The following is a 16,578-nucleotide window of genomic DNA, read 5'->3' on the forward strand; positions in this document are numbered from 1 at the left end:
AGGTAGTTACAGGGAACCCCACCCCACCCCTGCTTCCCCATGTCTCCCCATTCCTTTTCTAAAATGTTAGGAGTCTCTGAGACTTCCTTGGACTTCTTGAAGATTCCAATTTCTTCCCACACCCCATAAAAATGGTTAAAACCAACAGGGCTCTGTAGCACAATACCCAAGCCAGAGGCAGACAGACCAGGTTCAAATCTCACCATTACCAAGTTACTTTGTTCTGTGTGCCTTCATCGCCCAGCGCAGATCTGATGAGCTCAAAGCACTTCAGAGAACCTGTTTGAGAAAGAAACTGTTGAGAAGTTGTGTTTGCAACCACACAACAAATGACCCCCAAATTCAGCAGTTTGTGTTCATGTGTGTGCAGGAGTACATGCGTGTGGAGGCCAGATGTCAGGGGTCCCTCAAACCCTCAGGGCCTCTCACTTACCCTGGAGCACGCTGATTCACGCTAGACTGAGCTCCAGGAACCCTCCAGTCTCAACCTCACAAGCTCTGGGATTACAGTCACAAGCCACTGTGCCAGGATCTTTAACACGGGTACTGGGGAGTAGAACTCAGAACCTTGTGCTTGTGAGGCCAGTGCGCCACCTCCCTGGCCCCAAGCTCAGTATCTTAAGGCAATGAGTTGTTATTGCTCATGGGTTTTATGGGTCAAGAATTGGGAAGGCTTGGCGTAGAGAGAGTCTAGCTGTTTAATTTTTGAGATTTTTTTTTTGAAGTGGTGATTTGAGACAGGGTCTCACTATGTAGTTCTGGCTGTCCTAAAACTCACTATGTAGACCAAACTCACAAATCTCTGCCTCTCAAGTGCTGAGATTAAAGGTGTGTATCATCACTACCTCGGGCCATGATTTTACTTATTTTTATGGTATGTGCCTGTATGTATGTGCACGCATGCCCACCGGGGCCAGAAGAGGGCATTGGATCCTCTGGAACTGGAATTACAGATGGTCCCAAGGCACCCTGTGAGTTCTGGAAACTGAACCCAGGTCCTCTTGTTCAATACTGCTATCATTTGACACAGGCTGAGCCAGTGCTGAATTGCTGGACTACATCTCTATCCACAACACCTGACCCCGCTTTTAAATGTTGTAGATAGAATTGTACTGCATTGCCCAGGCTAGCCTTGAACTTTCTCTGCAGCCTGGACTGGCTAGAACTCGCAACACTCCAACTTGAGCTTCCCAAGTGCTCAGATAACAGCCAGCCGCAGAGTACCTGTGATCCCCAGCTGCTCTGGAGGTCCCAGGTCCACAGTTTGTGAGACTCGCTGGAAATCGCGGCATCCTCAGGCCACGCATCCACCAACAGCTAAGAAGGAGGACCACTGGATTCCATAACCTGGCGTCCCCTGCTTCTCTCTCTTTTTGAGTACATATGTGTGTTTATTCTTTTTCTTCATTGAAATGTATTACACTCATGGGGTGGGGAACCCACATGCCATAGCATATACACAAAGGTCAGAGGAGAACTTGTCAGTTCTGTCCTTCTGCCCTGTGAGTTCCGGGAGTTGAACTCAGGCCATCAGACTTGTCAACAGGCCACCCACTGAGCTATCTCGACAGCCCTTAGTTTCTATTTTATGTATTGGCGTATTCACTTAGTAACAGGGTCTCGTATCTCAGGCACCTTTGGACTCTCTACACACCATGTAGCTGAAGGTGACTTTGAACTCCAATCCAGACAGAAAGAGCAACAGTGGACCCAAGAAAGTACTCCGGGTCCAGCATGGTGAACTGGTGGGGAGACTCAGAAGCAACTGAGGGATGATGCAAGGAAGCTGTGTCACTGGGGTCCTCTGTGCAGGCACCTCGCAGGCAGCTGCTCTTAGGACTGTCCTCCCTCCGGCTCCCAGCTACTGCTTATGTGACTTGTGAATCTGCAAAGATACCTTGAGCTTCGTGAGCCTCTCGAGCCTTCTTCCCACCCTGGACTAGAGAAGGCACCTGCACCACAAACACAAGTTTCTTCTGCGTATAGAGGCCAGAGGTCAATGCCAAATGTCTTCCTTAATTGCCTTCCACCGATTCTGGCGGCTGTCACTGAGCCTGGAGCTCACTGATTTGGCTAGCAAGCGCCAGGGATCCTCCTGTCTCCACCTCTGCAGTGCTAAGGTAACAGGCACATGTGCCACGCCTGGCTTTTTTATAGGAGTGCTAGGGAATTGAACCCAGGCCTTCAGGCTTACGTGATAAGTATTTTACCCACTGGGCACCTCCCTCGCCCCTTGTGGAGGATATGTTTTCTTTAGAATACAAACTCAGACATCTTTTTTTTTTTTCAGACAGGGTTTTTCTGTGTAACAGTTCTGGCTGTGGCTGTCCTGGAACTCACTTTGTAGACCAGGCTGCCTTGTACTCACAAAGATCTGCCTGCCTCTGCCTCCCAAGTGGCGGGTTTAAAAGCGTGCGCCACCACCCCGCCCTAGGGTCAGACATCTTGGGTCAGACATCTTTAAATGACTCACCCGAGGTCATCCTACTACAGAGCTGGGATTCAAGCCCACACAGGAGGTTTCCCTCCTCGGTGTCCACACGCAGGCATCACTGCAAAGGCCTGGGCCCCTCCAGTGGCTCGCCCCTCTGTGCACAGCTAGCAATGTTTGTGACGGTGATGGCAGTTCAACACGTGTGTTCATCTGCCCGCTCCTTTGTATCTACAATATCCTGGGGAGCCGTTCTAAAGGCTACAAAGAGCGCTGTGTGGTCAGAGTCAAAGTGCCTGGCTGTCTGTGGTCCAGACGCGAGGATCCGCCGCCACCATCACCACCATGCTTCACACTGCCATGATGCTCCGCCATCCTCACAAACTGGAGACCAAATCCTGGTCTAACCTCTGACATGAGGATCCCATGTTTCCTAGACCATCAGGCCTGTTCTCTACACTTCAGGCATTCTCCTGCCTCAAGATACCAGAGTCAATCTGTTCCTCCCCTGCTCACAGTTCTCCCATCCCCAGCACACTCAAGGGAAGAAAACAGAACTCAGTGTGGAGATCCAGTTCTGGACTCTCCAATCTCTTAGGTCTTGATGCTGGATTTAGATACCACATGTGACAGTCCATGCCCACATCCCCTTCTCCCCAGTCCCCAGTGTGAATGTCTCTTCTACTCAAAATGCCCTTCCCTGGTCACCATGGTCACCATTCTGGTCTCCCCGACAACCCCCTCCCATTCTTGAGGCCTCTTTCCTGTCTGACTCAGAGGCCTGGGGGAGGGAGGTCAAGTCGCTGTGTGGTTAGGACCCATGGCTATGAACTTGCAGGAAGTGAGGACAGGTGAAGGGACTGGGGCAGGAGTGGGGACAGGGAGGGAAGGGAGCTGACTTCTGACCTCCTCCTCCTCCCCCAGAATGTGACTTTGGCCATGGCCGTGTTCACCATCCTAGCCTCCATCTACTTCTTCAACAAGGTGAGGGGACGGCAGAGTGCAGGAGGGTCTGTGTCTCGTGTCTCTGCGTTTGCCCTTGTAGCTTTTCTGTACGTAGTTGCCACGTGTCTCCATCACACTTCTGTCTCTGCTCTAGGCTCAGCAGTGAGAAGGCATGGCTCCACAGCCCACCAACCTGGCCTCTACCTGTTCTACCATCACTCTGGCCTCTGAGATCTAATAAATGTAACAGCATCAGATCAAGGCTCCCTACTTCCTAAGTTCTGCTCCCCACAACCCTGCTCCCCACAGGTCCAGGGACTGGATAATCAGCCAAAATCTCAGTAGGAACAAGAAGAGACCTGGCCCCTAGATCTGAGGGAGGAGGCTGGACCCTGGACCTTTGTGTCTGAGGGAGGAGGCTGGACCCTGGACCTCTGTGTCTGAGGGAGGAGGCTGGACCCTGGACCTCTGTGTCTGAGGGAGGAGGCTGGGCCCTGGACCTCTGTGTCTGAGGGAGGAGGCTGGGCCCTGGACCTCTGTGTCTGAGGGAGGAGGCTGGGCCCTGGACCTCTGAATCTGAGGGAGGAGGCTGGGCCCTGGACCTCTGTGTCTGAGGGAGGAGGCTGGGCCCTGGACCTCTGTGTCTGAGGGAGGAGGCTGGGCCCTGGACCTCTGAGTCTGAGGGAGGAGGCTGGGCCCTGGACCTCTGTGTCTGAGGGAGGAGGCTGGGCCCTGGACCTCTGTGTCTGAGGGAGGAGGCTGGGCCCTGGACCTCTGTGTCTGAGGGAGGAGGCTGGGCTTGGAACCCTAGGTCTGAAGGAATAGTGCTGGATCCTGGACCCCTGGGTCTAAAGGGGAAGTTCTGGGAACTGAGGCAGGAGTGACAATGACCTGTGCTCTCTAGTTGGAGGACGGGGTCCAGCATCTGATCTAGGTTTTGGGAAGTGAGTCTTTAAGGACACATGGGTATCTGGAGGGCTTTTCCGCTCTGAGGGTGAGAGCACAGAGAACTTCCAGGGTCTGATTCTCTACCTGGAACCAAACAACTTGTTCAGGACTTAAAACTTATCACATCTCTTTGAGGACTCCTGCCAACCAGAGGTGAAAATCTGTTTAACAGAAGACCACGCTAAGGATTACTGACGATCAGAGGTGTGAGCAGAAGTGACTGCAGCAAGAGTCTAGGTGGACATAATTCCTCTTAGTTATCTTAAAGAATACTGACTCTTCTCTTTTCTTTTCTTAGCAAACTCCTATTCAACAGTTACCACCTGCAATCAAATCCCTTTCTTATATGAGTGTTCAGAACCCAAATAGGGGATCTGTTAGCCCACAATCTCCTTCCTGCCAGCTTCTCCAACCTCTCCACGTAAATGCCCTGAGGAACACACCTGTCCAAGCAAATTCATTTCCACCCAGTGTCCGAGGCAGTGGCTTCTGAACACGGTATTCACTGGGTTTCAGGATAAGGACTAGAAATTTCTAACCACAAACAGATTTGTGATTCTGTTTAGCTCAAGACGCGCAATTCTAGTGACGGTCAAGCTCTTGGGACCAAGCCAAACTGACGATTGCGCTCTCTGTTGACTAGAGCCTGTAACAGCACTCTGTCCTCAAATACAGTGACTGCAGAATCAGAAATAGCCACATGGTGGCGATGTCGGACTATCGTCCCAGATTCTAATTGGCCACAGGGATTTGAGTTTAGAGAGCCGACTGGGCCTCATGTCTGGTCTCTCTCCTAGGCTCTTCCCAAACCTCCACCACCTCCTGTTAGTCGAGTGGCCTGTCTCCAACCTAAGACCATCCAGCACCTCCCCCACCAGGCGCCTCTGCTATATCCGTAGCCCCGTGGCTTTTCACATGCCATGCCCCACACGGGGCCCTTCACAACATCTGTTTTGCGCATCCTCCTCTGAAAAAGCATTCCTTCCTGCCTCGCCCCCTCACCTCAATCCCCAGGTGGGCTTGACTGCCAGTGGTTTTTCAACAGCTTAACCAAGTCAACCTTTACGTCCTCCATATCCCTCCCCCCCCCCCCAGGGCTTGACCGTTTATGAGGTTTCTGTGTCCTCCAGGAGCTATCAATTTAGCATTTCCTCAACCGCGGTCCAGTGGAGATGGATGTGTCTCAGGTTGGCTGGGTGAAGAGCCATGGAGGGCTTTGTCAATTCTGCTCTGAATGCTCCCCAGGGTGCTGTGGATGGACAGTCGGGGTTCTGAGGCTGTTGTTATTGGGAGGAAACTGAGTGCTTCCCAGAGGTAGCTCTGCTGCCTGAGATATCATTTTTTAAAAAGTTTGCTAGTTTTTATGCCTACAGTCTTCTGCCTGCATGTGTGTCTACAGGCCAGACAAGTGCGCCAGATCACATTACAGATAGTTGCGGGCCTCCGTGTGGTTGCTGGGAACTAAGAAATTCCTTAAGAGACCTTGACTCGGATAAAGATGGAACTCTTTTTTTTTTAATTATCACTATTTTATTTCTAAAAATAAATATTTGCTATGTATCAGGATTGCATTGTGTGGTTCAAAGATTATAATTTAATTAATCGGTTATCTCTGAGTCAGTGTAGCTGGAACTTCCTACATAAGACTAGACTAGCCTCAGAGTCACAGATCTGCCCACCCCTCCTGGGATAGAAGGCTGAGCCGCCACTCCTGGCTTTTATTCTTAAATTACACGCATGTGGAGTGTTGTGTGTGTAAATGCATGTATGGGGGGTTTCCATGGAGGCCAAAGGAGGGTGTCAGATTCCCTGAAGCTGGAGGAATGGGCTGCCAACTGCTAGACCCAGTGCCGGGGAAACAAGCTCATAGCTTAGGTCCTCTGCAAAAGCAGCAGGGGCTCCTGCGGGGCAGTCCTGAGAAGCTGAGTCTGGGCAGATCACCCAAAGGAAGTTCTTACTTCCAGCCATTATCACCTGCCAGAGTAGGACTCAGCCACAGGTAAATTTAATAGGAGCCCTGAGTCTCAGTAGTTTACCCTGAGGCAATGCCTGGTTACAGGAGGAACCACAAGCTGTGATTACTTGACCTCCACCCAAGGACAGACCATTCAAAGGAAATACCTGGCATTCTAACCGCTGTAGACACCTGCCAAAACACATTCACCAGGGCGTCCCTAGACAAACGTCAATCAATCAAGAGTCCTGAGAGTCCTCAGAGACCCCTCACCCCCACCTTTACTACTATAAAACCCTGTTTTAATTGAGCTCCGGGCTCTCCGTTTGTTCCAATACGTTGGCCATGCGGAGAGACGGAGTTTGCCTTAGCCATGGGTCACAGCGCTGAAACAGTGACTTAGACAGTTGTCTCTGCGCTGTCCCTGTGTATACCAGAGAAAATATAGAATTTATTTTAAAATTAAATTAAGATTAAAATAAAGGCTTTTTGCTTTTACAAACGGGACTCGGTCTCCTTGTTGGCTTTAGCGGGGACTTTTTGCGGATTTAGGCATGACATTCCTAACCACTGAGTCATCCCTCCAGCCTCGTGAGTCAGTGTGAAACAGAGTTGGAATTAAGTTCTTAGGACTGAAGAGATGGCCCAGAGGTTAAGAGCAAACGGCCTGGGTAGGATTCCCAGGAAACACAGCAATCTTCTGTGACTTCGGTGTTGGGATTTGATGCTTCTGTGGTCACTGCACACATGTGATGTGCATGGCATAGTACAGACAAAACACACACACAAAATGTTAAAAGTAAATCTCTAAAAAAGTGTAGGGTTGAGGACGTGGCTCAGTGGATTAAAAGTGCTTGCTAGGTAAAATGAGGACCTTTGTCTGACATTCCAAAACCCACATGAAGCCAGGTGTGGAAGCATGAAGCTGGGATCAGAGCTCAGAGGGAAGGTACACACAGGAGAACCCCCAGACACTCGGAGGGCAGTTACTCTGGTACACCCGGTGACAACACAAACACACCAGTTTCATAGGTTTGGCCCATGCTCATCGTGGCGGGGAATATAGGCAGCTGTGGTGCTGGAGAAGCAGCTGAGAGCTTCCATCCTGATCCACAGGCAGAGGCAGCAGGCAGAGAGGGGCTCATTGGGCCTGCTGTGGGCTTTTGAAACCTCAAAACCCATCCCAAGTGACTTCCTCCAATAAGATCATGCCTCCTCTTCCTCCTAATTCTCAGATAGTGCCAGTCCTGGTGACTAAGCATTCAAATATATGAACCTTTGGAGGCCATTCTCATCCAAACCATCAGAGCACCCTGTCTCAATTAAGGTGGAAGGCAGAGATCAGTATCTTCAGGTTGGCTTCTGACCTCCAACGCATGTCATGTCACATGCAGACCTGCAGTCACACCAGTGCATACCCATCATAAGCACATACCAATTTATTTTATTTATTTATTTATTTATTTATTTTTGAGACAGGGTTTCTCTGTAACTTTGAAGCTTGTCCTGGAACTCACTCTGTAGACCAGGCTGGCCTTAAACTTACAGAGATCTTTCTGCCTCTGCCTTCTGAGTGCTAGGATTAAAGGTGTGCACTACTACCGCCCAGTCAAAAAAAATTTTTAAATATCATTTTTCTCTCTCAGTGCCCATGGAGAGAGAAGAGGGAACAGGCCCCCTCCCCAGACCTAAGTCACAGGTGGTTGTGAGCTGCCACAGTCCCTGGAAGAGCAGCTCTTAGCTTCTGAGCCAAGAAAAGATCCGGACACAGACAAATGCCTAGGGGACATTGTCACCCCCAAGTGTCTGAGCTCTGGTCATGTATTCAACTTAGTTTATTTTTTGGAAGTTTCTGACATTACTTTGTTCAGAACTTATTTTTTTCCCCTTTCTTGAAAAATCACAAGATCTTTCCGGGGTTCATCGGAAAAGATTACTCCTCTGAAGATGAAACTGCAGCACACAGGGGAGCTAGGTGATGGTTCACTTTGCATGCAAAGTTTATAGTGTTGTTTGTGAGATTCCCAGAAAACTGCTTTTAAAATTCTTTAAAGTTTGCTGTTTGAGGCTATGAAAGAAGCATGGCCACAAATCCTTCCAACACTTCCGACTTCAGGAAAGAAGCATAGCCACCAACGCTGCCTGCCGACTCCCAGGGGTTCGCAGCTGTCTGAACCTTTGTGTTTCTTTGCAGGCAGCCATCGGAACCAATAGGCTTTGGTTTTGGTTCTTTTGGGAGAGGAAGGTGTGTTTGTTTTTGGATGGGAGGAAGTGGTGTGGTGTGGGAGTCAGTTTCTCCTTCCTCTGTGCAGCCCCTGGGGACGGGATGCAGGGTCGCAGAATTGGTGCAGCCCCTGGGGACGGGATGCAGGGTCGCAGAATTGACGGTGTCTTTTGTTAGCTATTGAGCGGTCACGCTGGCCTGAAAACTCTGATCAGGCTGCAGTACTTGACTCTCGCTGACAACTCAGCCAGACTCTGGTCTGGTGAAGCTTCCTCTCCTTTTCCATGCTCATCCACTGAATTTCCTTCCCTCTTCCTACCCTGCCTCATCTGACAGTGCCAAAGGTCAGGGCAGCCGATGTGATGGTGGTGTGTTCTAGTCATGCCAATGCTGGCAGGGGGCCGAGACAGAAGGATCACCATGTGTTTGAGGCCAACCTGGGCTACGGAATGAGACTTTGTCTTTAAAAACAAACAAACAAACTAGAGCTAGGTGGTACCCTTCGGGTTTGAGAGATGGTGAGGGAGAACACTTTTTAGGATCCCCCAGCGAGCTGGTACATGGCTCAGTGGGAGAGCCCCTGCCTAGAGTCTCTCAGTGAGAGGCTGGGTGTGACTCAGAGACTGGGCTCTTCCCTATCCTGCTCAAAGCCTTGGGTTGGACCCCAAAGGGAGGTGTAGTTAGAGGAGACCCAGAAGAAAGGTAGTTGACACCTGGCCAGAAAGTAGCTCCTCCAGAGGTCCAGAGCTGCCAGTCTCTCTCCTAACCGTGTAGTGGCGAAGGTCGAGGTTCATGGATAGTGTGAGCGACTGTCCCAGCACCAGTACTGGGCTTTGCGGCTCACGAACTGCTCAGTCCTGGGTCAGCAAGGGTGGCTGGTGACCAGGACTCTGTTCCTGTGTTCATGTCCAGGACAGGGCAGCTGGCTACCTCACACCTGCCTTATCTGCCAGTCTGCCTGCCTGCCCCCCCCCTCGTCTCCCTCACACCTGCCTGCCCCCCTGTCTCCCTCACACCTGCCTGACCCCCTGTCTCCCTCACACCTGCCTGCTCCCCATTCCCTGTCTCCCTCACACCTGCCTGCCTCCCCTCCCTGTCTCCTTCACACCTGCCTGCCCCCCTCTCCCTGTCTCCCTCACACCTGCCTGCCCCCCTCTCCCTGTCTCCCTCACACCTGCCTCTCCCCCTCTCCCTGTCTCCCTCACACCTGCCTGCCCCCTCTCCCTGTCTTCCTCACACCTGCCTGCCTCCCCTCCCTGTCTCCCTCACACCTGCCTGCCCCCTCCCTGTCTCCCTCACACCTGCCTGCCCCCTCCCTGTCTCCCTCACACCTGCCTGCCCCCTCCCTGTCTCCCTCACACCTGCCTCTCCCCCCTTCCTGTCTCCCTCACACCTGCCTGTCCCCCCTCCCTGTCTCCCTCACACCTGCCTGTCCCCCCTCCCTGTCTCCCTCACACCTGCCTGTCCTCCCCTCCCTGTCTCCCTCATACCTGCCTGCCCCCTATCTCCCTCACAAGTGCCTGCCCCCCTCCCTGTCTCCCTCACACCTGCCTGTCCCCCCTCCCTGTCTCCCTCACACCTGCCTGTCCCCCCTCCCTGTCTCCCTCACACCTGCCTGTCCTCCCCTCCCTGTCTCCCTCATACCTGCCTGCCCCCTATCTCCCTCACAAGTGCCTGCCCCCCTCCCTGTCTCCCTCACACCTGCCTGCCCTTTCTCTCCCTTTCTCCCTCACATCGATCTATCTATGTGCCTCATGGGAGCCTCCTGGTTTCTGTCTTTACCCTGTAAGCTTGCCCTGTCTGTCACCCCGCTCCCTGTCAGGACCTCTGTCTGCCACATTCCCTGTGACTCTACAGTACCAGCTGCTCACCTCTACCTGGGTGCTCTATGCACCCCCCAGGTCTCTCTTTTTCTGGGTCTCTGTCCCTCTTTTCTAAGTCTCTCTCCTCACCCCACTTCATGTGCCTTCATTTCAGCCCACCCCACATTTTCAGAGGACAGGAGTCCTCCACCCCAGACTGTACCCTTCTTCCTCGGGCTGCTCCAGAGCCTCTCAGCCTCCACCCCCAGTTTCTGGGTTCCTCTGCTGCCTCCTCTTCTCCTTCCCCTTGAGGGAACCTCAAGATCTGGCTCAGCCATCTCTGGATTTCCTTGTCCCCACACACATAGAGCAATGGGTTGAGGAAGCAAGTCGATCACAGCAGAGTGAGCCCCAGAGGGCTCAGCAACACCCACACATCCCCCAACTGCAGGCCGGACCCCCACATGTCCAGGGACTTGAGCAGCAGCAAAAGTGGAAGGGAAACCAAGAGATGGACAAGCTGGCTGCAGTGCCCCCGGAGAACTCAGCAGACCCTGGCCAGCTGCAGCTGCTTCTGATCACCCCCAGTAGCACCCCAAACCCAGAAACTAGCTGATCCAGTGCAGGGTTCCAGGCCGAGGAGTCCTGGCCGTGCCTGGAGGGTTCCAGAGTTGTCCTGTTGAAAGGGTCACTCTAGCTATTTCAGTTCCTCAAAGTTCCCAGGGCTCTTCCAGCCAGCAGGCCCAGTAGAAGGATTCAGAACTCACCAGCCCAGATAACAATTTGGCGAACTATATAATGACCCAGTGCCCGATGGTTGGAACAAGGAGGTACAGTGGTCACCGGCCACATGAGTCAGCAGTCAGTCACTGGCACTGAAAGTCAAGAAGGCCAGATGTGGATCCAGGTGGCTCAGAGGCCGGCATGTGTGGGACCAGATGAAGCTGAGAGGTAGGAGCCCGAAGAAGATGATGCCAGCTATGAGCTGGTGACCAAAACAGGCTGCAGACAGAAGAACAAGAAGAAGGGATTCTCTGGCCTTGGCCAGCAGGCTGTGATTAACCGTGTCCAGGAGGTAAGAGACAGCTGCCACCAGAGAGTAAAGGAGAAAGAGAATCACTCAGGGCAGGTATAGAGTCCCCAGAAATGCTGGCTGCTGCATCTCCACAGGGTCCTCCATGGCTGTGTGGGGCTGGAGGAACAAACAAAGCCTCCACATCAGAGCACACTGTCCCAAGCCTCTCAGACCTGCACCTCAGGGACCGTTCCAGCACCCCCAGATCCCGGTGTCATCTTCTCTTCCTTTGTTCCTGTGACCTCCCACGAGGTCATCTTGACAAATCATGCCTTCATCACCCTGACCCAGCTCACCCTGCCCTACAATGACCCCTCAGTTTGTCCTGATATGCAGGGCTGACCTCTGTCTGCACCCTCCCCTGTCCTAATGGTCTTATGTTTTCCATTGTTCCTGTGAGAAGTCTCAGTCCCTGAGTCCTTCCCCTTTTCAATACGCCCCCTGCTGTCTGACCCTCACTCCCCAGACCCTCCCCTTCACCCCTACCACCTCCCTCCATTCTGAAGAACACAGGCACTTCAAGGTCCACGTCCCAGACTGCCAGTATGAAAAGCCTCACCAAGGCCATGAGGGGGATTCAGGACTTGGACCTCGTCCCATCCCTCAGTCCTCTAACTCTTGGGTGTGTCAGCTCAGGATTTAGACTCAGGTTCTATTACCATTTACTCTAGATCCCCTCATGCCCTGAGCTTATCTGTCAGTGGGTGTGGGGTGTCTCCCGGTCAATGTCACCGGTCAGTGGGTGTGGGGGTCTCCAGGTCAGTGTCACCATTGAGTGGGTGTGGGTGTCTCCCGGTCATTGTCACTGGTCAGTGGGTGTAGGGTATCTCCAGGACAATGTTATTGGTCAGTGGGTGTGGGGTGTCTCCAGGCACCCAAGCAGCAGCTGTTGGTCGGTCTTCTCTTGATCCAAAGTTTAAATGGGTGGTGAGTTCTCAAAACAGGGACTCAGACCTGGCTGGAAACCAGAGAGGCCACCCGGTAAGACTGAGTCTGGGCCTCAGTTCCCCACTCTGAGAATGGAAGGAATGCCTTGTTTATCTGAGTATCCCCAGGTAGGGTCAGAGCCCCTCAGGGTCTGTGTGTTGTGATTCTACCCACCTCAGCAGCCTCCTGGTCATCACTTCCCTTTCTCCTGCACTGTAGTACCTAGAACAAGCCACATACTCACTCACACACACACACACACACACACACACACACACACACACACACGGGCATTTGGTCTGCATGTATGTCTATGCACCATGTGTGTGCAATGCCTGTGGAGGCAAGAAAATGTGGCAGATCCCCTAGAACCGGAGTTACAGAAGTTTGTAAGCCACCATGTGGGAGCTTGGAACTGAACCTGGGTCCTCTGGAAGAGCAACCTATGCTCTTAACTTCTGAGTTACCTCCTTAGCTCCGGATACTATTATCTTAACACCTAGACTACACAAGACCTTGGGTGAACACAGTTGGTGGAGCACTGGCCTAATTAGCAGGAAGCCCTGGGTCCCAGGGCTTAGTGACACAGGCCTGCAATTCCAGAACTTGGGAGGTGCAGACAGGAGGATCAGAAGTTCAAGGTCATCCTCACTTATATAGCAACTTTGAGCCCAGCCTGAGCTATATAAGACCCTGTCTTAAAAAGGAAGGAAAGAAGGAAGGAAGGAAGGAAGGAAGGAAGGAAGGAAGGAAGGAAGGAGGGAGGGAGGGAGGGAGGGAGGGAGGGAAGGGAGGGAGGGAAGGAGGGAAGGAAGGAAAGGAGGGAGGGAGGGAGGGAGGGAGGGAGGGAGGGAGGGAGGGAAGGAGACAGACAGGAAGGAAGGAAGGAAGGAAGGAAGGAAGGAAGGAAGGAAGGAAGGAAGGAAGGAAGGAAGGGAGGGAGGGAGGGAGGGAGGCAAGACAGCTTAGCAGGTGAAGATAGTTGTTCCAGAACCTAACAGTCTGAACTGGATCCTGGGAAACCACAGTTGTCCTCCGTCTGACACACAAACACCACGTACTTTTACACACACACTCCCAGAAGATAAATAAATGCAATTTTTAAGTTTAAATTTTGATTTTGTTATTTATAAGTGTTTTGCCTGCCTGTATTCTCTGCCCCATGTAGGTGCCTAAAAAGGGGAGGCCTGGAGGGCATTGGGTAGGCTATGGTAGGTGGGTGCAATAGTGGTTTTGAAGAAGAGGAAGTGGGTAGCAGGTTAAACCAGGCTTTGTCTTGGGGTTGCTGTGGAAGTGGGGGAGGGGGCAAGGAAGGAGATGGGGTGTAGAATTGAGCCTGCAGTCAGCTCCCACCTTAGCCCTGCACTAACCTGCTCTCTGCCTATCAACTGCTCTGGGCTCTCCACCCAAAGTCTGCCTCCTCTGCCCCTAGATCCAGCCCTGTCTCTTCCTGTTCTGATCACCCACTCGTGGGCCCTAGAGGCACCTTTTCATCCTCCAGTTCTCTCTGCTCACAGACCTCACACAACCCCCCCAAACCGTGAGACGAATCCCACCCCAACCCTGTCCCTCCCACCCCCCGCATCCCTGCCTGTCCTTCCAGACCCAGCCTCTGCTCAGACACAGGATGAGAAAACACAGGCAGGCTCCGAGGGAACAGCCATAGCCGTGCACCTGTTCTCAGAGCAGGTTCCACACTGGGTGGGGAGATGTCAGGGGACCAAGAGCTTGTGACTGTCTTCTCTGGCTGAGAAGATAAAAACAGCCCAGACTGGGGGCTCTGCCTCCCCTGCCACTTTCTGGGAGAGATGCACAGGAGGTGTTAAAGGGCAAAGCCTCCCTCCACAGGACAAGGTCTGTGTACCTACTGTGTGCTAGGTCAGTGCTTGCGAGAAAGGAGAGTGAGAGAAGTCAAGCCCTCAAGCCCAGCAATGGGCCTGCTGGGTGAACCAACCCCGCCCCAGGATACTAACTCCTCCTCTAGCTGTCAGGCCCTTTCTCACAAATATCAGCACCACCCTAAGATATTGGCTCCTCCCCTGATTGTCCACCATCTACCTGACAGGTGTCCTATGAACTTGATTCAATGTATTAATGGAGTCACACCCTCCTTGCTATGTGACCCTCAGTAAGCAAGTGACTTAATCTCTCTGCTAACTACCCTCCTCTGTGACAAGAGGGTCCAGGCGCTCACTCCACAGCTTACAGGCACACAGACGGCTGCCTGGGGCCTGGGACTCAGGACGCAGTGAGCACCTTTGAACATCATTGTCTGACAAAGGAGTCATCTTCTTATGGGGATCTCGTTAGAGATGTTTCAGGCCACTGCCAAAGGGCAGCAGACCCAGGAAGGTCCCTGTGACTTCTGCAACCACAGAGAGGAGTCATCAGGAAGCCTGCTCAGAATCCTACTCTGCCTTCCAAGACTAACAGGGTGGCTAAGCTGAAGGGACCCATGGGATCCCAGGGAGTGGGAACAGTGGGAACTGAGGGGGTGGGGACAGTGGGAACTGAGGGGATGGGACAGTGGAAACTGAGGGGGGTGGGGACAGTGGGATCCCAGGGAGTGGGAACAGTGGGAACTGAGGGGGTGGGAACTGAAGGGGTGGGAACAGTGGGAACTGAGGGAGTGGGACAGTAGGAACTGAAGGGTGGGAACAGTGGAAACTGAGGGAGTAGGAACTGAGGGAGTGGGAACAGTGGGAACTGAGGGGGTGGGGACAGTGGAAACTGAGGGGGTAGGGACAGTGGGAACTGAAGGGTGGGAACAGTGAGAACTGAGGGAGTGGGAACAGTGGGAACTGAGGGGGTGGGGACAGTGGGAATTGAGGGAGTGGAAACTAGAAACTGAGGGGGTGGGAACAGTGGAAACTGAGGGGGTGGGAACAGTGGAAACTGAGGGGGTGGGAACAGTGGGAACTGAGGGGGTGGAGACAGTGGGAACTGAGGGGGTGGAGACAGTAGGAACTGAGGGGGTGGGAACTGAAAGGGTGGGAACAGTGGGAACTGAGGAGTTGTTAACTAAAGGGGTGGAAACAGTGGGAACTGAGGGGGTGGGGACAGTGGGAACTGAGGGAGTCAAGGGAATAGGAACTTTGGGAAATGAGAGAACCCTAGGAGTGGACCCTGGGACTTGAGGAAAACATGGGAACTGTGGGAAGTAAGAGAACCCTGGGAAAGAACCTGTGGGGTCAAACCATACTGGAATCACCCTGTGACCTGAATTCCAGGAGCTGCCCCCATAGCAGCCTTGTCTCCAAGGCTCACTAGGTAAAAAACCATTTTCCCCATCCACTCTCCCTTTCAGCTTTGGTGCACATATATTAGGCACCACCTAATCCCAGCACTTCAGAGGTGGTTCAAGGCTAACCACAGTCACATAGTGAGGTTGAGGCTAGCCTGAACTACATGAGGCCCTGTCCCAAGGAAAGAGCGATTGAAGACAGGAAGGAAGGCATGTGAACAGGATCAACAATGGCTGCCCCACACCACAGAACTGGTTTCTCCCCGAGAATCCGTCTCCCCCTTCGTGCCTATTCAATATCTCCTCTCAACTTGTCTTGCACTTATCCTCTGATTCTTTTCCTCGCTCTTGAACCATTGCTAATTTCCTTTTGGACCTTGTTTTCTCCTCCTGAGATTTAAATCTACAGATCTTCCTCTGTGTATAACTTTGATGTTCCTGAATGAAGTGTGGCTTTTGCTTGCGTATCCCTAGAGCACAATTCTTTCAAAGGGCATTCTCCAGTGTCCAAGGAGGTCAGAGTCCTTTGCCCTTTCTTAAAATAAAAAAAAAATTCTTTTATGAGTAAATAAATTAAAAAAAAAATCATGGTGGTTTTGCCTGTAAGCCCCTTAAGGCATGGGAGTAGCTAACTCCACACCCCCCACCCCTGAGAACCTCCCAACCTGCTAGGGCCCTGCTCCCCAGAACACTCTAGCAGGGGGACACAGCCCTCAAGATGCGGGCAAACAAGCTCCACCCTATAGAGTACAAGGCCCAAGATCAGGCCACAAAATCCCACCAATGCCAGGCCACTCTGAAAATCTCTGCCCACGCCCCCAAGAAACCCTATGTAAAGCCTGCCTCCTACTCAGTTCTTCGCCGCTTCTCTCCCAAGCAGAGGCAGCCTCCCTCCTGTGTTTTTACCAGTAAACCACTTGTGTGAGGTTTGCTGTGCTGTGTCTGTGATATTTCTTGGCTCCCAACTGCCAGGATGCCTTTCCCCTTGTGTGTCTGTGTGCTGTGTGCACACAGTGCCCTCACAGAAA

At 52.4% G+C, this 16,578-nt stretch overlaps 1 pseudogene; it reads right to left on the bottom strand.

The window, feature by feature from the left end:
• Positions 1 to 10,450: 10,450 nt before the first annotated feature.
• LOC119802929 lies at positions 10,451 to 11,484 on the bottom strand (annotated as a pseudogene).
• Positions 11,485 to 16,578: the final 5,094 nt, after the last annotated feature.

The sequence above is a fragment of the Arvicola amphibius genome, chromosome 12 (genome assembly GCF_903992535.2).
Source record: "Arvicola amphibius chromosome 12, mArvAmp1.2, whole genome shotgun sequence".
NCBI classification, from domain to species: domain Eukaryota; kingdom Metazoa; phylum Chordata; class Mammalia; order Rodentia; family Cricetidae; genus Arvicola; species Arvicola amphibius.